General features: G+C 39.2%; 1 long non-coding RNA gene across 2 annotated transcripts; it reads left to right on the top strand.

Moving 5' to 3' along the window:
- The first annotated feature begins 579 nt into the window (after positions 1 to 579).
- Positions 580 to 22,461, top strand: LOC128475282 (uncharacterized). 2 transcript variants are annotated; one of them, XR_008346484.1, is made up of 2 exons: positions 580 to 906; positions 22,279 to 22,461. It is a non-coding gene; the product is annotated as an uncharacterized LOC128475282 (long non-coding RNA). The 2 variants fall into 2 exon arrangements; XR_008346485.1 differs by having other exon boundaries at positions 580 to 910.
- The last annotated feature ends 263 nt before the right edge of the window (positions 22,462 to 22,724 follow it).

The following is a 22,724-nucleotide window of genomic DNA, read 5'->3' as shown; positions in this document are numbered from 1 at the left end:
ACCCGCACATTTAAGACTAAAAATATTCAAGATTCTTGAAGTTTTCTGTGTTTTAAACAACTGGGCTACTTGCAAGTAAAATACTAATTCTGAAAAAGTGTGGCGCTTGGCCTGATTGGAGATAAGGCTCTTAGTATAGTTGCTGGAGATAAGTAAGTGTTATGAGACATCACATGGAGATAACAAGCTGAGATCCAGAGATAAACAGCTGGGAAAGAGATAACACGGATCAGATAGATTGCGAGCTCCTCGTAGCACAGCGTCAATAACACTGCGCTTCAAACAATTCGTATCTTTTGTAAATGACAATTCGTGTTAAAATAGGCGAGTGCATAGGGGCTAAAACTTTCTGACTCTGAAATTATTGAAGCTGTTTTTTTTAATAGAGCATGGTTTGAATTCCAACACCCATCACACTTAGCCAGCCTTATGGTGATGGGGATTTAAGTGAGCTTGCAGCTGGAGAGGCAGCAGCTGCTCGGGACTGACCCAGCAGCACCTCTGCCTGCCATCCAGAGAGGGGGGGCAGGGAGAGGCAGGAGCGCTTTATCTCGCCCGAGCCGTGTCCCCTGCGGCTGGCAGGCAGGGCTGGTTATCCCCGGACACGTGATTAATGTGATCTGGCGATCCTCGGCGGGGTGGAGGTTTCAGCGCTGTGTACTTAAGGTCGTGTGCTCGGAGTGCCTTGGCTCCGCCTCCTTCTTTTCGCAATGTTGACGCAATGTATAAATAGTGGAACAAAAGAACAACTTCCTAGAAGCTCGCAGATAACTGCACACACACGGCGGCGGGCGCCCGATCACTCGGCGGATGGGGGGGTTCTGGGCTCTGGACACATGGCTTCTTCTGCTTTTAATATGAATGCACATCTCCGGACCTGGGCTTCCCTCTGCGCTCCATTGACAGGTCAGTAAGTGCCATTCAGTCTCTGCCTTAGATGAACGCGAGGCTTATTCTACCTGCTACAAGTGTAACGGAGCACCGCGGAGAGGCAGGTCCCGGGGGACACATGCAGCTTTGTTCGTGTTGCCGTTGTTTGCTTGCCGTGTAGCCGATCCGTGTATTGTGTGCGCACCAAGTCTCTATATATGTCTTTATTGATGAGGGGTGATGGGACCTGCAAAGCTCTGTGTCCAGGTCTGGGCAACCTGCCTCCCCCTTGGGATTCCAACTCGCACCATCCTCAGCCACTCCTGGTTCAGGATGGTGGGAGTTGGAGGGGGCAGAGCTGCAAGTGCATTGGAGGCTCGGATGTGAACCGGTTGTGTGCGCCCTAAAACCACTACGGTCACTCGCTGGGATGTGTGCGGACCGGGGCTGCCGGTGCCCGTCGGTCCGCATCGGTGTTGCTGCGGGTAATTCTTTCTTTGTCAGCCTATTTACTGGATACGTTTGGCAGATGGGGACAGACCATTATTGCATGAGATGATGTGCACCCCGCTGTGGCCACGGTGGGGTTAATATCCACTTGTCTTGCTCGCAAGCCCATTGGAGGAGGCGCTGCTACTGGGGACATTACGTCACCTCCCAGTGCTTCTCAATGAATCGGTTTCTTTTTATTTATTTCATTTCACTGGTCGGCTGTGTTAAAAGCACTGGAGCGGCTCTTCTAGAGGTATAATGGGACGGCAGAGAGGAAGGAGAGCCCAGGGCCAGGGGGGAGAGGGCGAGAGACTCAAAGAGGCACAGAGAGAAAGAGAGCACTCTGTTTACAGTCACAACAGGCGTATTGTGACGTCACGTAATTGACAGGTCGCTCTGCCAGAGGGAAAAGTTGCCAGCGGCTGACAACGGGCTAATTTAAGAAAGGGATGACGTCATCGCCTCCTTGACAACAGTAGAGGCAGTACTGCCCTCCCCTCGCTCCCCCTCTCTCTGCCGCTTCTCTCTCTCTCTCTACACCCTTAGCCTCAGAAGTCACAAGCCAGGGGGGACAATATACAGAGGGTGAAAAGAGACAGACAAGGTTAAAATGCATTAACTGTCTGTCACATTCCACAACAGGGCATTTTCCCTTCTCTTATAAATCTTTTCTGTTTTATTTTTTTTTTATATGTATGGTTTAGTTAAGAGTGTCATTCTGTACAGTGTTCATAAACATATAGGTAACAAATATAATCCTTATCTCTTATTTATAGTGGCAACAATTTACACAGCACTTTTTACTTAAATTCAAAGGGTGCGACAAAATTAGGACCGAGAGACTAATACAAACCCATGCATTTAGGTAAAGAGGCCCTGCAAGCACGCTTACACTCTAGAGGGGACGGGGTAATAGTGTGTATAGATAGATAGATATAGATATATATATAGATATATAGATCTCCTAATATTTATTTTTTTGGCAATATCTCACTTTTCCCCTGCTACTTGCTTGTAGTAAACACTGGAATCAAATATGACCTGAAGGTATAAGAAATGGCCGCATCATCCTTGTAAACACAGAATTCTTTTTTATAAAGAAGATTAGAAAATGTAATTGTGACCAAAACCATATGGCCCTGTCTAAAGTTACCACGCAAAGCTCCGCATGCAAATTTATTGTCTCAAATCACTCTGGAGTGTAATTATTTTACATACTCTTTTGCTTTCCGATAAAACTTTCATATTTAGCTGAAATACCACAAATCAGCTCCTAACACCCGTATTTAAAGCATAAAGAAAGCTTGTTGTTAGCGGGCCCATCATACAAAATACATTTTTGTAGCATGATAGCTGATAATAATAATAATGTAAGAAAAATAACTGATACTGTAAATTCTACATCGGTGAAAATTAACAAAAATTATTAATAATAATAAAATATGTAGTGGCAGAATATTTAAGTTGGTAGATGTGAGATATAGTAGCAGAGGCTCAGGTTAAAAAAAATGTATTTGTGTTCAAATATATTTAGAATTCAGCCTTCAATTATTATTTTTTTTAAACGTTCTGAAAAATCCGGAAACACAGTGGTTTGTGAATTTTCTCATTTTAGATCTATAATTACAGAACCTCGTTCTGCTTGCTTATTTGCAAATATTTAAAGAAAAGACATATTTGGTTTACAAATACTTCTATGCTCCCATATGGTAACTGAAAACAAAAGTGAAAAAATACATTCTGATAGTGGTTGCGCAAATCTGACTTGTCATGTAGAATATTTAATATATATATATTTTTACTTTTTACTTAATATTAATTGAATTAGTGGAGTTGTGTAAAGAACAATTCCGGAGCAAAGTGGTGTTGATACAATGACAATGATTGGAATGCTGATTCTGAATAATCCTCTCACCGTTTTACATCCAGTCCGCTCTCTACTCTTAACCCCAGGTACTGGTCACTAGAGAGTGGCCCCTTGAGCGTCCCTCTGATACTAAGCCCTTTATAATGAACAGGGACTTTGTATGGGGTCACAAGACTCCCCATTTATGATAAAATATACCGTGAAGCTGCAGAATTCCCATGCTGCATAATGCATTTTCTCGTATCTACAGTTTAAAGGACATATATATATCTTAAACTATATTTTTGGTGGGCATTAGAAGTTTGGGTGAGAAATTTCCCATTTCACATTAAGGTGTTTTCTTTTAAATTTTTTTTTTTAACAATTTTACCCCCATAACCCATGAAAAGCATGTCCCGGTCAACTTGGCTTTAAGCATACTTAACACTGTATTTATCACATTTTTGTTCTTAGATGAGATTTTATTTTGGTAACTGAAATTGACCAAAAATGTTCCTGTGTTCTTCACAAAGTACAACTTTGCACCCCTCTAAAATAGGTTGATATGAACTAGATCTTTTTTGTTTGTTGGCACCAAAGCATTCAACAATGGTACCTTCCGAAGAGGCTTAATTGGTATGATCCACCCCAAGCAGGTCCATATCATTTTGTTGTGCCTGTGATAGCATTACTTTAATTACTTATCTTGCAAATATTTATAGCATAAACGCTCCTCAAATACATTATTAAAGGGGTATTAAACTTTTGCATTAAGAAATAAAAAGCCCTTAACTTGAGGGTACATTTTTCTTCTCAACTCTAACTACTAATCTATGTAAAGTTTGATTACTTAAGAGGAAAAAGAGGTTTAGGACCCAGCAATGGTGGTATGGCCTACGGTTGCCAACACAGCCATATAAAACATGTATGCTATATGCTGCAGACCAGCCTTTGAGAAGCACAAACCAGCTGTCTGTGGAATTCATAAATCTCCATAATTGAATTAGTTCAGTATTTTAATAATGTTACATACTGTCAGGGTAGTGTTTGTCACAAATGGGCCTGAAGCATGTAGATATCATAGGTGTCCCATAGGCAGGGAGTCAATGCTTTGACTATGGTGAATTCATGCATATTTCTCCTGACACATTAGATTTTATTTATTTTTTGCATAAATCTTTGGATCCAGACATGTCCAGTAGCCGGTTGCCTATAGGTCCTGCTATGTGCGGCTACCGGCTGGATACCTCCAGCCACGGCCCGCAAAAGTGTGAATACGTAACATGCCGGTTGCTGGATTTACATCATTTGGCGGTTGCCTAATCATACCCAGTCTGGCCTGGTTTGGGTCTACTCTGTTTCATTGTATCTGCAGTGTTGGCGATTACGTCACGATTTGCACGTACCATTAATTTGTTTACAAGGCCTATTACTGTACAACACATTCTTTAATAAAGCCTTTTTAACTAATTGTAAAACCGCTTTAAGTGTCTCTCTCCTTGTTTTCTAGTTTTAGTTTTTTAATAGCTGCTCTAAAGCACATGAAAATTGCTGTGTCCAAAGAAATTGAATACCCCCCTGAAGAGAGTGACCACTGTAAGCCCCTTCTGCCTGTGCACTGTGGCCTATCCATGATAGTGAGGAAGTGGGGATGAAATATGGCTGAATGGAGGGAAAAAAAGAGAAAATAATGAGAGGAGTGAAATTAAACCATTTCATTAAATGGTCGGTACCACTTTCACATGGGAATGAGAGATATTACATTTAAAATCAAATCCACACTTCAAAATTGTTTATACCTAAAAACACACACACATACAGCAATCCACTTTTCGGTCCACCGTTCATATCTTTTATCACGGCCTACCCCAAAAATTAGTATACTCAGCATAATGACCCCCCCTCCTCCAACTGGTTCTAATAATGTACTCTTTACGGAAGAATATGGCTTTATTTAGGGTAAAGAGTCTTAATTTTCTGCTGTAATTTCATTTATGATTTGAAAGTGATGCAAGTATTTGGCGCTGATAGATATACATTTAGAAAAAAAGGCCTTGTAAATCTTTTCTTTTACACTCGGACTTTTTATATTATCCACTGGGGAAATGCAAGCCAGTCTTTTTCACGGTGATATTTATGTACACGATGATATATTTAAGCTAAAATACAAATATTTGTTTAACGTTTTCTGAATGTAACCCTTTGAGTGACCGGCGGTGAGCAGTTCGGTGGGCTGCACACCCGTCTGCCACACGGGGGTTAATGCTGGTGCCGGACTAGAAAAGAAGTCTGATTGTTTTCAGATGTAGTTGAATCAGGCATTTTTAAACAAACATTGCATTAGTAAACATTGACAAGTGGCCCTGTGGGATCCCCACAGTATTAATCAACTGTGTCCTGAGTATACGCTTTATGTGGTTTTATGCTACTGATGTGATTGGTGATTTTTGTATACAAAATGTGCTTTTTGGCTTTTACAGGACCCTGCTAATATCAATTTTATTTTTTTACTTGAATATTATATAACCTTAGAAATTTTTATATTAAAAAAAAAGTATAAAGCAAGAAAAAGAAAAAAAAAAAGCAAGAAAAAAGGCCATGATTTATTCAGATTCATCAAGATTTTTTTTTACTACTAATGGGAGGGTTATTCTTATTAATAAAATGCATAAAGTGGATTACAGTGAGCGTCGCACAAACTCATGCCAGCCCTGCTCGTTATTTTCATTTATTTATATAGCAAGTCTAACCTTGCTCATAAGGATGAGCAAACTCTAATGAAGAGAGGTGAACAGGGCCATGATTATATATAGGACATTGTTTTCCACAATAAAGTCTATAGGAAGATGTAACGTTTTAAAAAAAATGTTTTGTTATACTTTCTTATCACACAAGAACTCTCCTTAGAGTAATGCATACGTTATAAAGTTGGCATTCGTTAAAAACGACCAAAAGGTGGTTGGCCAGAGTTTGTGGAGAAAGAACAGTTATGGTATATCTTTGTGTTTTTCTTTAATATCCTGGGTAACAGTTACTCTAAAGCTTTTCTTGTCTTTTTTATAAGAGGACTCAGAATGGCTTTATAAAGATTGTGATGGTCGGGGGGGGGGCTTTGGGTGTCATCTGTTTTGCTTGTAGGGTTAAGTTTGCAATATAAAGCCAAGCAACAGTGCAGAGGTTTCTTTATTTTCGGGGCAAAAAATGGGGCTTCCCACGTGAGAACAATTTTGTAACCGTTTCTAAAATATTTGAAATAACATCTAACTTTGAATAGTGTGCAGCAAGTGTAGATTTGTATGTGGAAATCACACTTGAATTGGGAAATTCACAATTTGTTTACAACTATTTTAAAAATTGTGCATTTCCTGCATAATGCTTTTTTGTAATCGGGAAAAATTACCATCTTTTGCTTTAACAGCCATGAAAGTGTGTATATGTGTGTGTGTGTGTATATATTACACTACTTTTCAGACGTTTCAGAAAATGTCCTTATTTTTTAAAGAAAATAATTTTGTCCATTGAAATATGAAGAAATTGATCTGAAATACAGTGTAGACGTTGTAAATGACTGTCTTCATGGGTGTACAGAGGCCCTTTATCACTCCTATCACTCCTGTGTTCCAATGGCATGTTGAGTTCACCAATCAAAGTGTGAGTTTAAGGGGCTAATTGATCATTAGAAAACCCTGCAGTTATAAATGTCCTTGTTTCCATGAAAACAGCTGATTGACCCCAAACTTGTATACAATAGTGTTTATGAGGTGGGGCTAAAACGCTATAATATATATATATATATATATATATATATATATGTATATGTATGTATGTATGTGTGTGTGTGTGTATGTATGTATATATGTGTGTGTATATGTTAAAGTTGTACTAGGCTTCATCCAATAACATCCAGGATCAAAATAGTCATGTGTGACATGATTGGTTAATTGCCTACATTTAAAAGGAATCTGATAATGTAACACTTAAAGGGGGGGGGGGTAAAGTCATAACAAACCCACCATTAAATGGTTATATATATATATTCCCTCTATACATTCCGCACTGCCTAACCAAGGCTGAATTATGCAATTAAGTAAATATTCTTATTCTTCAAACAATATAAAAAATATTTGCGCATGAATCTGAACATAAACTGATACGTATAAAACACAGCTACCAACAGGTTTGTGCTAGAAAAAAAAGCCATTAACCCTTTCAATGCCCAAATGATATGCAATGAAATGGTCAGGTTTAAATTGAGTAGAGCGTATGGGGTGAAAGCTTGTGATTATGTTGGAATGGGAGGTTACGTATTTATTATTATTATGGTGATATAGCTAAGACTTTTCTTCAAACAAGAACACTGCTATTTAGCCATAATATTTTCTTAAATGATCACATACCATTCTGCACAGGTACCTTCCTTGCATACCACAGCTATTCACTTCTGCAGGTAGTTACAGTTGTACTCCGGGCCAAGGATCATAGGAGATGTAGTTCAGCAACAGCTGGGCATATACCTTTGGCCAGCCTTGCCTTAACCCCTAGTCTGACCCACTTTCACTGTTCTGAAATCTGCTAATAAACAAAGATTCCTATTGGTTCAGAGGGTTGCTGGGATGTTGCAGCAGCCAATGGCATTTGCTTCACCACTGTCTCCACATCTCTGACTGGCCACCTAAGTAAATGCTCTTCATGTAGGAGTTTCTATGGAATGGTAAAGTATGGAGAAGAATAGCATTAAACCAGTAAGCTACAAGCTGTGGGAACAGAAGTATTTTTTTTACATTCAAATAAGCACCTTTTTAAGTAGCATTTATTTTTGCAAGCTGCAGCCGCTGATAAAATAAATTTAAAAAAAATCATGTGTTAATTATAATAAAACATACTCTGATATACCATGTGAAAGTGATTCGTAGTGCATGTGTTCTTGGCATGTTGTAAATACTTTGCTTTACGTATTCAGATCCTATATTTTGTTCCACTTCAGTTATTCAATATACTCCACATTGCATAACTAAAGTGGAAAAAATATATAGGATCTGAATTAAGCTATTCGGCAAAGGATTGCTTAAAGCAATATGATGACATGATTCAAATTTTTCCATCGTGAGGGTTTATATTATGCTCAGGCCATCATTAGACTTTTCTTTGAAGAATAAAAAAAATACCTGTGGGAATTAGAAAGGAAAATGGCGTAATCAATGGCGGAACCTTGAATACTTAAATTGGTTACTTTTGTATTACCAATTGTAATGGCTGCTTCCAATAAAACTATTTTACTGACAGAAACTGTACTCTTAAGACTTGATTTATTGGTCCATCGGTATTTACAATCCTACTATGCACTTTAATGCATATAAAAGAGGTCCCTTAACTTTCCATGAAATGTCCCTCTGTAGAACCCTATGTATGCGCCTTTCCTCACTCACCAGTTATCTGCCACACAGAAGATGTTTTGGCCCAAAATATTACCTCCTGACATGTGATGTACTCGCCACTATATCCGCTCCCTCAGTGACTGGGTGAAGGTTGCATATGCATTAAGTGTTGACATTGATTTCAAGGAAAGCGCTTTCCTGCAATTGATTGACATTTCTCACCAATGACTGACAATTTGACTACAGAGGAGGCATTTCTTTCAAAGCTCTTCATAGTGACTCCCCTACTTACATCTCCTCACTCATCTCTAAATACACTCCTAACCGCTCTCTCCACTCATCCAATGATCTCCATCTGTCCTCTCCTCTGATTTCTAGCTCTCATGAATGCTTGCAAGTTTTCTCAACGGCTGCCCCTGTTCTCTGGAATGCCCTTCCCGGACAATCCATCTTTCCCCCTTGTCTTCAATCTTCAAAAAGAAAATCCCCAAATACCCCATATTCCTTTAGCTCACCATTCCTAGGCTGGTCGTTTCCTCACAGTGGCACTTTGCCCTTTTGTATAATACACCCTAACTCCTTCTACATTGTAAGCTTGGCGTAGGGCCCCCTTACTACTTGTTTCTGTAAGTGAAATTATGTTAAATACTAGTTATGTCCGGTTTACATATTGTACAGTGCTGCAGAATATGAAGACACTATATAAAATATTATACACTTTCTTTGGTTAGGCCGTCTGGGACTATAAACTGTTCCTTTAAGGATAAAACTATCAATATTGCTGTACTAAATCACAAACCTCAATATAAAGTGTGTCCAATGCAGGTATGTTATGTATAGTTGTGCAGTAAACAAACAAATCTATTGTCTGCATTGTTCATGAGTTTACAAAATCTGGCATTGAAACGTACATTTAGATGACCTCACTTTTTGTGCAATTACAGTTCAGTTCATCCCAAATGTCCAGACGCATTAATGGTCACAGTGGGGCAGTGACATAATCTCAACTTTACTGTGTTTAAAAAAAAAAAAGAAACAAAAAAACACACACATACATTGTACTGCTAAATGCAAGCAATAAAAAGATATAATTCAAACAAATTTGGTGTGACGACATCAATTCCTAACAGGTGCTAATGATCATCAATATGTAGGTTGAAACTATCATTAACTGAAACTGTTGTGTAGGAGGAATAAAACTTGATGAGGAACAGCCAAACTCTCAAGTGAGCCAAAGTGAGGTTGCTGTAGACCGTTTAATGTCAAAAGTCCATGGCAAGACTGAGCACAGCAACAAGACCCTAGGTAATTTCAAGGCAGGCCAGTTTCCAGATGTCCTCTCCAAACTCTTGTGAAGAAACACAAAGAAACAGGCGATATTGAGGACCATAGATGCAGTTGACCAACTTGCAGAAGATGAACGACACATCATGCTTGCGTCTATGGAACCCTGGTCGTCTCATCAACTATCTGGAGAAGTCTGGTCTTCATAGAAAATTTGCAGCATTCAAAGTTGAAACAAGGCCAAGCAACTCAACTATTCAAGAAAACACAGGAACTGTGGTGCGGAAAAATGGCAGTAGGTGCTTTGAAAAATTGGCTGTAGCAGAAGGCACTTGGTTCTCTGTAAAACATTGTGGAGGTTCCTTGCAAGTTTGTGGCTGCATTTCTCCAAATGAGGTTAAGAATTTAGTCATGACAACGGCTCCTAAACATACAGCCAAAGTTATTAAGAACTATCTTCAGTTTAAAGAAGCTAGGAATCCTGGCGGTAATGTTATGGCCTCCTCAGAGCCCTGATCTTAACATTTAGTCTGCCTGGGATCACATATAGAGATAAAAGCAACTGAGGCTGCCTAAATCCACAGAAGAACTGGTTAGTTCTCCAAGGTGTTTGTAACAATGGATGGTCATACCAAATACTGATTTGATTTTTCTTCTGTCCATTCTTTTTGCATTGTTAGATGATAAATGTCTTTTTGAAAGTATTCTAAAATTACAGTATTTTAACACCTGCTTAAAACGTACAGCTGTGATAGGTTCACACCTTTCCTCCCATGTAATGTCTTAAAAAGAGGTTATTCTCCACCCTAAGTAAGTGAGTCCTGTAACACAGCACTCTGTATATTTAATATTGAATCTATTAAGCAATACTGTACAATTGGTATACTTTACATACATTTATTCAGTAGGTGCAACATTACCTAAAAAAAGATGAAGAATAAGAGCATTTAAAAAAAAAAAAAAAAAAATTTACACAATGGTAGGTTAACCACTTATTTTTATGGCATATCCCAACTGCCCTGAAAGAAATTGTTCTAATTGCAGACTTTCTCATGTTTCCTCTCTGATGTATTTCTGCTCCAGAACATTGGAGGAAAAATGATTAAAACATGCTGTAAACATTTTGCCATAAATAAGCGTGTCACTGGCATGTCGCATAGCTTTGAGTGTGAATAGGTGACACGCTGCTCGTCGGCTCCATTCACATTTGCAACAAGCCTACACACATCCTCACGGAAAGTAGGCTTTGGCCCTCCAGCCAGTTCAGAATTTCCATTGTGCAAATCTCTAAAACTACCCATTAGATTGGTCAATCATAGGGCAAAGATAAGCAGGACATAAGTGGTAGGGGCCAAACTGGCTTCAAAACACTTCATACTGCAGTGTGCGGCTGGATATGCCCAGCTGCCTACTAAGTGAGCATAAAGACATAACGTACTGCTTGTCATGTCCAGCTGTTGGCTGCACTTGTGTAATTAGGCAGCTGCCAGCCTTAAAGTGCCAGTGGTGCCTCATTATCCTCCCCCAGGCCTACTTTAAGATGCAGTTATACATTTCTCAAAGCATTTTGGCCAATTACCTGCCCATGCAACCTCACAACCAACGATAAAAGGCTCAAAATATACATTTTTACGGTTTGGTGCTTTATTAATATATCTTTCCAAGAGACTGTCAGACATTTAGGCATCTTAAGCCAATCTGGACATGTCCAGGAGAGAATCCCTGCATGAAGAAATCAAATTCCAAAGTCGGTTGTACAGTTTCATTGTTCAGTATTTGTGTTACAATTTCAAAATGTAATGTGTGATTATTTTTTTTTAACACACTTGTATGTATCACAACAAACCCAAAGGCTGTCTTACTACACTTTTCATACATGCAACAGCAACCAGTGCTAGTATGGGCTAACCGTATGTCCCTGTTTCCAGTGGACTATCCCATAATTGATACTTGCCACAGTTACTGGTTTGTTCTTTGCCTTATCCATTGAAAACCTTTAGTCTAAATAAAAAAAAAAATGTATGCGCATTTAAAACAAAAGTTCCTTTTGAAATATAAAGGCATTTTACTTTAGTTAATTACAGCATAAACCCCCAGCAGCCAGTGTATTACTACCATTAAAGCTTGTTTGAGCGTAGAAAAACCAAAAAGATAAAGTAATGCACTACATTTTGTCCCTATTTACCCATTGTACAGCATAAGACTATGAAGGTGCTATAAAAATAACACCTGTGATATTGAATAAGACAATTATGTATGTTTAGAGTTCAGTCAAAACAAATGTATTTTTGGTTACTCTTTTTATTATATAAATGTTGGCCTTTCTTCCAATAAAGTAGAGTGTATGCTTTCTGCTCTTCTTTTTTTTTTGGTAATTCTTATAATAAGAATGGTGATCCCAGAAAAATTAAGACTTTGGAGTTACTACCTGGAATTTCTTACATGATTTTTTTTACTTGCAGTTCCACACGTAGCCACCAGGGAACAAAGATTTAGGCAGCATTTAAATGGTGACTGTATCCTTACTGTGTATTTATTTTCCTTTTTAATATGATTCCGAGTGCTGTCTGCCAAATGTGTTTTGGGCTCCTTTATTTCGAGGCGACTTGGCTGAACTTGCTCTCCAGGGCTAAATGTTGCCTATGCACCCTCTATTTATACACATACTCTATGTAGTGTCAAAAGATTACATCTTTTTTGTAGTAGGTAACAAGACTTGCTCCTCCTCCTTAACTGCAGTAAATTCTATTCTCCAGTACATGCATAGCACCTACACAATATCTCATCATCAAAAGCTACCAAGATTCTTAGTAGCCGTCATATAGTATCTCTTTCTCTGACTGGTGTTTATTTGTTCCCTCTCCTATATCACAGGGTCGTCTTAGCCGATAAGTGATGATCGAATAATGACATCATGCCAGACCAGAAGCCTGTATTCCACAAATAGCTAAATGTATCATACTGTGGTATGAGATCATCTGTTATAGGAGGTATGCTGCAACTATAATGCGGCACTGACCAGCTGGGCTGGTAGCAGCGCGCACTCAATGTTTGTCTTGGATGTACACTTCCTGGACCTGATTCTACGTTTATCACTTGGACTAAATGCACCCAGTTATCTTATTTGTTGTTCCATTGGGAACCTGGATGCTTTAAATGATATCATTAATACAATTGTAAATAAAACTTAAGATCACTATGCAAAGTTACTGCATTTCTGGTCTTATATTTTTTCCATAAGATTGTATAATCTGTGGATTAGGCAGTCATTATTTATTTCTTTAAGGCATTGTTGGAGTAGGGTTACCATCAGATCACCTTCTCCCGAAGAAACCTAAGTGTGTATGGGGGGGGGGTGGAATGAGGCAACCGTAATCAAACCCTTGACGTGGCCTGTTGACATTAGAACAACACATGAGCTTTTTAAAGCTAAAAGTTTTTAAAAGCCTCAGGCTTGTCAACAGATCAGTCGCCAATTACTCCACAAAATGTCTCTAGAGAATGGGGAGAGGGCTTCAGTTACTACAGCGTGCTGAGGTAGTAGCAGACAGCCTTCTTAGTGTCTGTAAACACACAAATGAACACATTAGTTTCACTCTCACATTATCAGTAACAACACGAAGTATTTGTGTAACTGGCTACTGTCTGCCTTGCCACAATTGCAAATGATGTTGGTGATAAAACCAGTTATGTATTAAAAGCCGCACGTTACCATACACTTAATTAGAAACTAAATGACACGCTAACAAAATGTTTTGTAGGCTGTATAGAACAGAATCCGCCTTTTATGAAGGGTCTGTGTATTCCAGATCATATTTCATAGCAGAAGGTTCAAGATTAATAGATGGTACGCGCGCGGGTGCAGTGCTGTCGTCTTTCTGCTCCATTATACCTTAACGTGAAATTGTATATTGTCATTTTTAATGCTCTTTTTAATTTGTCATTGTCCGCTATTGGAATACCGCTACAGAATCTTCTGGCACTCGATAAATTGAAGCAGTGCACTACATTTATTTATAATTATCAATTTATTATCTATTTTTTTTTTTTTTGTTTGACTGGTCAACTCGGATAATAAATGTGATTTATTTAATTTTTTTTTCTGAAAATTATCGTCATCTGTTAACGGTGGTTAAAATAGAACAAAACAAAAAAAAAAACTATTAAAATGGGGTCCCCAGAGTTTTTGTGGAACTTTCATGGTTGCAATTTTGCATAATAACCGTTACAGAATCTACAAGACACAACCTTTGGGAGGGGGGGATATTAACATTCTTAGAGTGGCAACAGAAAATGGTATACTAATGACAATTTTTTTTTTTACCCTTTCAATGCCAATTGATTAAAAAAAAAATCACAATGCTACTTTAATGCTTTTAATATTTTAACATTCGAGGGGGAAAATAACCCCCAAAAAATCCCATTTAACACAGGGATAAATACATGTCAAAACAAACGTACGCCAAAGTTAAAATGCGCGCGCACATGCACTACTGGCTACACCAAATTGGTTGCAATGAGCTTCTGCTGTGTCAAATATGTACTTTTTATTGTGCCTTCCATTTCCACGGGTGTAAACTGCATTCCATGTAATTCTGAAATATGAATGTATGGGAGTGGCCTTAGGGTGTTTTTGTTTTGTTTCTTGCAAAAGTCTAGATGGAATGTACAATATATACAACGAATCTAAAAGTTACTAAACATTTAAATAAATGTGCTTTTATAATGTTCTGGTCTTCCTTATTTGAGTAGCATATAAACTAAATTACATTATACATTGCATTTTAGTTTATCATACATTTAAAAAAAAAAAAAAAAAGTATCGAGACTACATTCTATGTACTGTAAATGCAAGCATTTTTTATATGGTCTTGTAAGAGGCTAATAAATGGGTGCAAATTAAATACAATTGCTAGAGTACAAGTTCTTAAGCCTCCTTAGAATTTTAAAACCCTCTTAATGTACACTTTACAACTTGTGAACAGAGCATGTAGGACGAGTGATTTCTACTGTTTCCCAAGTTAAATGAAAAACAAATGATTTGCTTAGTCAGCAGTTTAAAAATTAGTCAATAGAATTCTCTTTGTTTAGTGTGCAAGGTCTGGTTATATTTTTGCCATATTTACGTTTTTTTTGGGGGGGGGGGTTGTGCTCTATCATGTGCATTATGGGGTGTGGAATATAATGATGACCATTAAGGAGTACAGAATTGTAAATGTTAAGGGGTTTTGACTGTTGCGTACACCAGGAAGTTAACTATTTCCGTCCTGGCTGACAGGTCTGTGATTTTTCTTTTCGGAAGAAGCTGGGCCACCTCGGAATACCCTGTTACTACTGCACTAGGGTGTGCTCTATATTGGCCCTTTATAATTGGCTCAAAGGCACCCATGCTTGTGTAGGAACTGGGGAGCTGCAGTGCTCCCAAATATCTCCTAGATGAGACAGTAGCGCTGTACAAGCACGAAGAGCTGTTTCTATTGTCAGATGGAGATTAATATTTTAACCCTTAAGAATTAAGCGTTTTCATACACTTTTGGCACAGAGCTTATTGAGGTACTATGTTGGTTGAGTTAACCCTATATAGGAGTTGGATGGATTTAGTCACTAACGATGGAGCTGGCAGGAAAGTTGTGGTTTCTACTCCCTGCATTATAAGAACCCACGCAAGGCAAATGTCTCTGCATGAGTGACCAATCTGGCCCTGCGTAGTTAAGCCAGTGAGATGCCTCTTAAGAAATCCTTGCTGATTTAAATATTTAAAATGGGACTATCCCAGCTATTCTTAGACCAGAAGCTTGTTTGTTTACCATCATAACGTAGCGTGAATAGGATGTGAAACTCCAACTCATGCCATCTCCCTTGTTGGTAAACAAACCCCGCTGGATACTCCTTATTTTAGGGATGTGTCTCTTTAGATATTTCACATGACACAGTAATTATCAAGTGTGTTGGGTTTATTTTTTTTTCTTCCAATTTTTCTGTATAATATAGGCCGCACCGTTAAAGTTTGGTGCTATTTCAAACAGATTTATTTTTATAGAAAAAAATACACATTAGTGGAATGGTGAAACAGTGTTTTACCTAATGAACAGGAATACATGTATTTTAACATTTTTGGTATCTATTATGCAGTTTGTTAGTATATAACATATGCTGACTGACATTTGGAAAACCAATAGCCATTTTAAGATTCCCCCCCTTAATTCATAATGCACCTTACTTATAGATGTGCCCCCCCCTAGACTTACTAAACCCCCCCCTGGTGTCTTGCGGGGGCAGCTGGTGAACGTCTGTACGATGCACATAAACGGCCTCTGCCGGTGCTCACGTCTTCCACCGGGGATTCTCAGTCATAGAAGCCCTGGCAGAAGTGCCGGCAGCAGAGGCCGTCTACGCGCATCACGCAGACGTCCATCTGCTGCCAGAGAGGAGGATCCAGGTTCCCTTGCAGCGCTAAATGAGAGGGGGGGCATTAGGCAATATGAATTGAGCATCCCTGGGCTAAATCCTGATTATAGGCCGCACCCCCACTTTAAAGACTTAAAAAGTGCAGCCTATATTTGGGCCAATTTGTGTGTGTGTGTGTGTATTCTCCCTTCAAATGTGCTGTGATTCAAGACAAATACAGCAATAAAAGTGTATTCACTGTACAGTAGGCACACAGTTCATACTTAAAACCACACCGTGTGTGTAAATGCATATAATTAAATACAGGGTGTATGCAATATATCATTTATTATTGTTACACACACAATGCTTTATAATGCCAACAATTTAGGAAGCACTTTGTAATATAGCGCATATATTCAAGGGGTATGACAACACTGGAACTGACAGATTAAGACAACTTTTATTTCATGTAAGAGGGCCCTGCATGCGTATGTATGTTATACTCCTGAATCCTTCCATGCTCAACAAAGCTTCCGTCGGGATACTGAGCCAACTATTCTGACCTAGTGTATCTAGTTTGCTTTCATGTCTCCACAGTGTCTTTAAGAAGATGTCATTTTCTGAAGAAACGCGTTGTACCCAATTTCTGTACTGTAATCATTTCTTTCCATTTACAATTTCCACCTTTTTAAAAACCCAGTTTCAGCTATTTATAATTTTTTAATCATAATGTTTGTAGCAGTTGCCTAATTGCGGGCTCCTATATGGGCCAGTGGTTGAATATAATTGCTGGTAATGCAGTTCACAAGAACTGACACAATGTGCAAAACTATTGAATTTTGGCAAATCCCCCTTCAGAGCATCAAGAATAAGACGGGCCAACTACTCCTATTATAAAAGTTTTTTGTTTTGTTTTTGCTGTGAACTATTTTCTGGCACCACATTATACATAAAAATAGACTGTGTGTGTATACAAAAAAAGCCATTGCCTTTTTATAAGAAAACATTGCTATTAACTATACAGTCCCCAATGTGTGTTGCTTTCTATTCTTGCTGTGACTGCCCTGGGCATTTACCCATTCCCATTGTCTGGAGTGCAAGAATCGTGTGTGTGTATATATATATATATATATAATATATATATATATATATATATATATATATATATATATCTATATATATATATCAGGGTTATGCATTCTTCATTGTTTTGGCTATATGGAGCAGGGCAGTGTCCCTTTAATTGCTGCCTAAGAAAGAAACCAAATTAATTAGATGTACTGCATAAATGGATTTAGAATAATTAATGAATACTAAACAACAAGGTTTATATATACAAAACCCATCAATGACCGTTTAGCTTTTGTAACTTAAGTTGTTTCACAATCCCTTTTCCAACATGGGGAAAACACATTGGTTCTGACAGTATAGGTTCATTCATTGAACTAGGCGGGCTTGGTGCATTGGATATCTGGGCATGTAGGGGATCGGGGATTTCCTGGTGATGGGGTATGAGGAGGAGCAAGGATATAAGGGACTGGGGTCAGGGGAAGTAGAATGGCATTGACACTCTGTGCTGGGAAACTGGCAGACTAACTTGGGAAAAGGACTTTGACACATGCAAGTGGAAAGAGAATAGACAAACATAGTGGAGGAGAAAGGGCAAAGTAGAGAAAAATGGATGGGGGTGAAAAGGAGCGATAATAGGCAGACACGGAGGAGAATGGGCAGGAAAGGGGACACACTCACATGTTGAGTAGCTAAGTAGACGTAGGATGGGAGTTAAACTTCAAAACATGAGGACGGCGTTGAAAAGCGTGAGAAGAGAGGGTAAGAGGGAGCAGGTCTATACACTTGAACTGGGCTCCAGGATACAGCATACAGTACACTTGACTTTGAAATGTTCATATGATAAAGTGACCAATCCACGAACACAGCAGCTATAAAACAAATGTTATGCTAAATTGCATCTGCATGACACATATTAGATCGTGCATATGGTTGTATTTAGCCATAAATATTGCTTTTATAAAATGTTGTTGATAGATTTCCCTGTAGATTGCCAAGACAAAGAATGTATGAGCTTTTTTGTCTCTGATTTACAAAAGCACAATGGGTATCCCACAAGGCCTAATACAGGCTTGACTGCCATGGACTTGATGGCTTATTTACTAACCTGCCAGTATATAAAGCAATTATAAAAGTCAGGCAATGCGGGAATCTTCATGGAAATTTTTTTTTTTTCTCAATTCAATATTGGAAAGAAAAATGCTACATGTTAAAAGTATAAAAATGAGTCACAATTTTAAGCTGGGAGGGTAAGATGCTTGTAGTAACTTGGTGTCATGACACAGCATACAGAGGAGACTCCGTAATCAGGTAGGACTGCAGGGATGGTCCAGAGAGCCGAGGTCAGGATACCGGAGAGCAGGATAAACGAGGAGCAAGCCGAGGTCAGGATACCAGAGATCAGAATAGTCAAAAACAAGCCGAGGTCAAATACAGGAATCAAGCAAGGGAACGCTATCTGGGTGCTAGCACAGAGCATAGACGACCATCAGAAGGCAAGGTCTTAGTGTTCTGAAGTCTCTTAAGTAGGCACAGGAAGTTAGGCACTAATTGGAGATCTCCCGCCAAAATTTCAAAGTGCCGTTACGTCACTTCCTGCGCGGCCATCTTGTGGTTGGCGATTGCGTAATCGTCCTATATAAGTAGATGCAGTTTTCTCGGGCGCCACTAGGTGGCGTGAAGAAGAACGCGTCCGGACACCAGAGCTGGACCTGTGAAGCTGCTGGGAACGCGACGTGGAAGAGGTAAGTTCCCCTTCCATCTGCAGCGGCTGTCTCCGCTGTGCAGAAGCGGGGGGTCTCCCCCTTCTCCGCGGCGGCTGCGCCTGCCCAGCAGAAGCGGGGGGTCTCCCCCTTCTCCGCGGCGGCCGCGTCTGCTGTGCAGAAGTGGGGGGTCTCCCCCTTCTGCGCGGGGACCGAGGTTGCCGTGCGGGAGCAGGGGGTCTTCCCCTACCTCGCGGCGGCTGCTGCTGCCGTTCAGAAGCGGGGGGTCTCCCTCTTCTTCGCGGCTGCCGGACCGAAGCGGGGGGTCTCCCCCTGCCTCGCGGCGGTTGCTGTTGCCGGCCGGGGGACCCAGCGGATCTCCCTGCCGGTAGCGTAACACTTGGTTTATATTTTTGTTTTCAGAAATTTACTTTATTTCTATTTTTTACACGTCTCACAAAAGCTTGATTTCATTGGTGACTTTTCTACCCATTCGCTATACCCTGTGGATTATCTGAGTGTGTTTGTGTAATCCATTAAAACATTTATTGTAAGTCTTGTAGTGAAAGTGTTTTGAGGCCATACTTTATTTTCCATCTTTTAAAGTAGAATTTATTTCATTCTGAGTAATGATTGAGTGTTTACTCATTCTGACTTTTGTTCTTTTCACCCAAACTGATTGCTTGTGACTGATGCAAAATAACTTTTGAGGAAGAAAGTATTAACTGTTGAATTGATACAGAAACATTAAATTATAATTTATAACCAAGGGTAGTTAATGTTTGTACAAGTATCTATAATATAGCCTGTGATAGTCAGTGGTGTCTTGGGCATTTACTAAAATGTCCTTCACAAAGCCTGATATTGCACACCCTGTGTGTAACTGGAGAGAATCCCATCCATTGCTGAAACTCTATCCAAAAAACACACACAATTCCAAAATGGGTCAGACTTCAGATCGCAGATACCTTGTGTAGGCAACAGAGTCAATCGTTATGACTGGAAGTCCAGTGAGACCTTCTGAGGTGACCTCCTGCCTCTGCTGAGATGACATGTTGCACCTAGGAGGTCCCCTTTGGCCAAATTAGTCATCACTTGCTTTTTCTTAGAATGCACCATTATAAAAAAAATTGGTTTGATTTTTAATGGTATAAATAGATATTTTTTGTTGATCCTAGGTAGCAGTTATTCAAGCAATCTCTGTCTCACAGATTCCCTTCTTTCAGTGAAATGATTGTCGTTTTTCACAAGAAAATTTCCCTAGAAGACTTAATGGGCTAACTGGATGGAAGAGGCGCAACCATGGGGTTCTGAAGAGTGTTCAATACAGATACACCCTACAGAAATGGGACTGAGATTTAAAATGAAGGAGCCCACAAATTAAAGTGATAAATAACGGGAAAGACTATTATCTCCTTTTTAGAGGCTGAGAAAATGTAATTCAGTAAGCATAATGGATATGAGATTATGTCTGGTATCAGAGCCCTGCATCTATTAGCAAGTTTTCTGTTGGCTCCAGTGATCTATGTTGCAGGTGTAAGTAACTCAAAGACAAATCCATTTTATATCCACTTCTGGTGGCAGTGCCTAGTAATTGAACAATTTTGGCTGAAATATTATGGAGAAAGAATGACGCTGATAGGTTTCACCCAGCCATTTTTGTTCTCGTATACATTACTGGTACAGCTAAGCATATGATGCTTTAGTAAAAACAAACCACATAGAATTTGCATTTCAGGAGCTAACTGTTTATTTTTTTTTTGTGCTGTTTGTGTATATAACATAAAACAATGTATATGTAGTATTGGAAGAAGTGACAATAATACATAGTCATTGGGATTGAATGTCTACTTGTATCCACAGTACATTTCTTGCAAACAATCTCTGGCAGTCCAACTGTTGTGACTTACAGTACCCATTGGTTTGGCTATGGATGATAGGAGTTTGAATTCAAAGCTGGTGTGCCAGAGGCTGCCTGACACTGTTTGTGTGCCCGTAGAATTCCCCTGATGCCCCCTAATTTACTAGCTCTAGCTGAAATACATCCATTGGAAATCCATGGAAGGCATTTATTGAACATAGTACAAAAAAACCTGACAAATTGTGTATATTTGCCATTTGTTTAAATTGATTTATGTATGCAAGCAAACTGAGGTAGCAACAGTTTCATAATCTCCTACCACAACTATGTTGCAAACAATTGGGAAATATTAGCAACATTTTATTTTTATTTTTATTTTTTTTTTTTCCTGTTGCTTGGCCTTCACGTTCCTGATTCTTACCCAGATAAATACATTTAAATATTTGGTACGTTATTCGGAGTAGTACAGGAATAGTTACCACACCAACTGGTTACCTGCCGTGATCTCTGCTGTACCTTATTGGGGAATGTATTGTGATGCTGTTTGCACTACATATTTAATGTCATCATACATAACGTAATTCCGGACTGCTCCCGCCATATAGGCCAGGCCCGGACTGCTCCCGCCATATAGGCCAGGCCCGGACTGCTCCCGCCATATAGGCCAGGCCCGGACTGCTCCCGCCATATAGGCCAGGCCCGGACTGCTCCCGCCATATAGGCCAGGCCCGGACTGCTCCCCCCCATATAGGCCAGGCCCGGACTGCTCCCCCCATATAGGCCAGGCCCGGACTGGCCATCTTGAACACCAAGCAGATGCGTGGTGCTTGCATCTGCCGATCCAGGGCCATCTAGTCATCCCCAGCCTGGACCTGATATGGGCAGCTGTCTATGGGCTCTGAGCTGGAAGGAGATACTTGACATGGCAAACGAGTGCATGCTTGATCTAACCTGCCTAAAAACCCTAAGGCCGGCTCCATTGCAATAACTGTATTCTGGATAATTTTTTTTGCACTGTATGTGGGTGTTATTTGCATTTACATTAGCTATGGATGAAAAAGCAGAGATATGGCGAGAAATAGAAACAGAATAACTATTGCGCACACACACCTGTTCAGTGTTTTCAGTCTACAGCACTGAGTATCCATTATCATGGACTTGTGTTACTATATAGACTGAAAACTGTTTCATAAAACCTCTGAATCGAGCATTTTATTTTGTTTCCAAACACTGACATTTGTAGTCTTGTTTACATAAAAATTTTAATTAATGAAAACGTATTACAATAAAATGCTTGACTACAGTTATTTTGTAGTCACGGTCCACCCTAACACAGTACATGTATGCTGAACGGAAGATCCATTTTTAATTATGTGCTTCTACATGCAGGGCCAGTTCCAGGAAGTGATGTTATTATCATCAGTGCAGCTTTCAAAACAAAGGAGAAATAGCTGGGGTGTCATTACTCATCAACACATCACCAGATTGATTTCAAAACCAGGTAAATCACAGGAACTGTCATAGGCGGGAGTGAGAATGCAACAAAGAATGTTTCAAGTGTCTGACACAGTACTATATATATATATTTATATATTATATATATATATATATATATATATATATATATATTTCTATAACATATTAAAAATGTTAATCTAAAATCCTTGTGTATTGTATTTTTATATATATATATATAATTACAGTATAAACGTTGTACATTACAGTATATTAAATCAGCTTAGATTATATATTTGATTCTGTTGTGTACCAATTTAAGTCTACAAATCCACTAATTGATTTGCCAAAAAAAAAAAACATGACGTGTGTGCATTTCA

The sequence above is a fragment of the Spea bombifrons genome, chromosome 2 (genome assembly GCF_027358695.1).
Source record: "Spea bombifrons isolate aSpeBom1 chromosome 2, aSpeBom1.2.pri, whole genome shotgun sequence".
In the NCBI taxonomy this organism is placed as follows: Eukaryota; Metazoa; Chordata; class Amphibia; order Anura; family Pelobatidae; genus Spea; species Spea bombifrons.
Note: the sequence above shows the minus strand (reverse complement) of the source record. Positions and strands in the feature narration are given on the sequence as shown.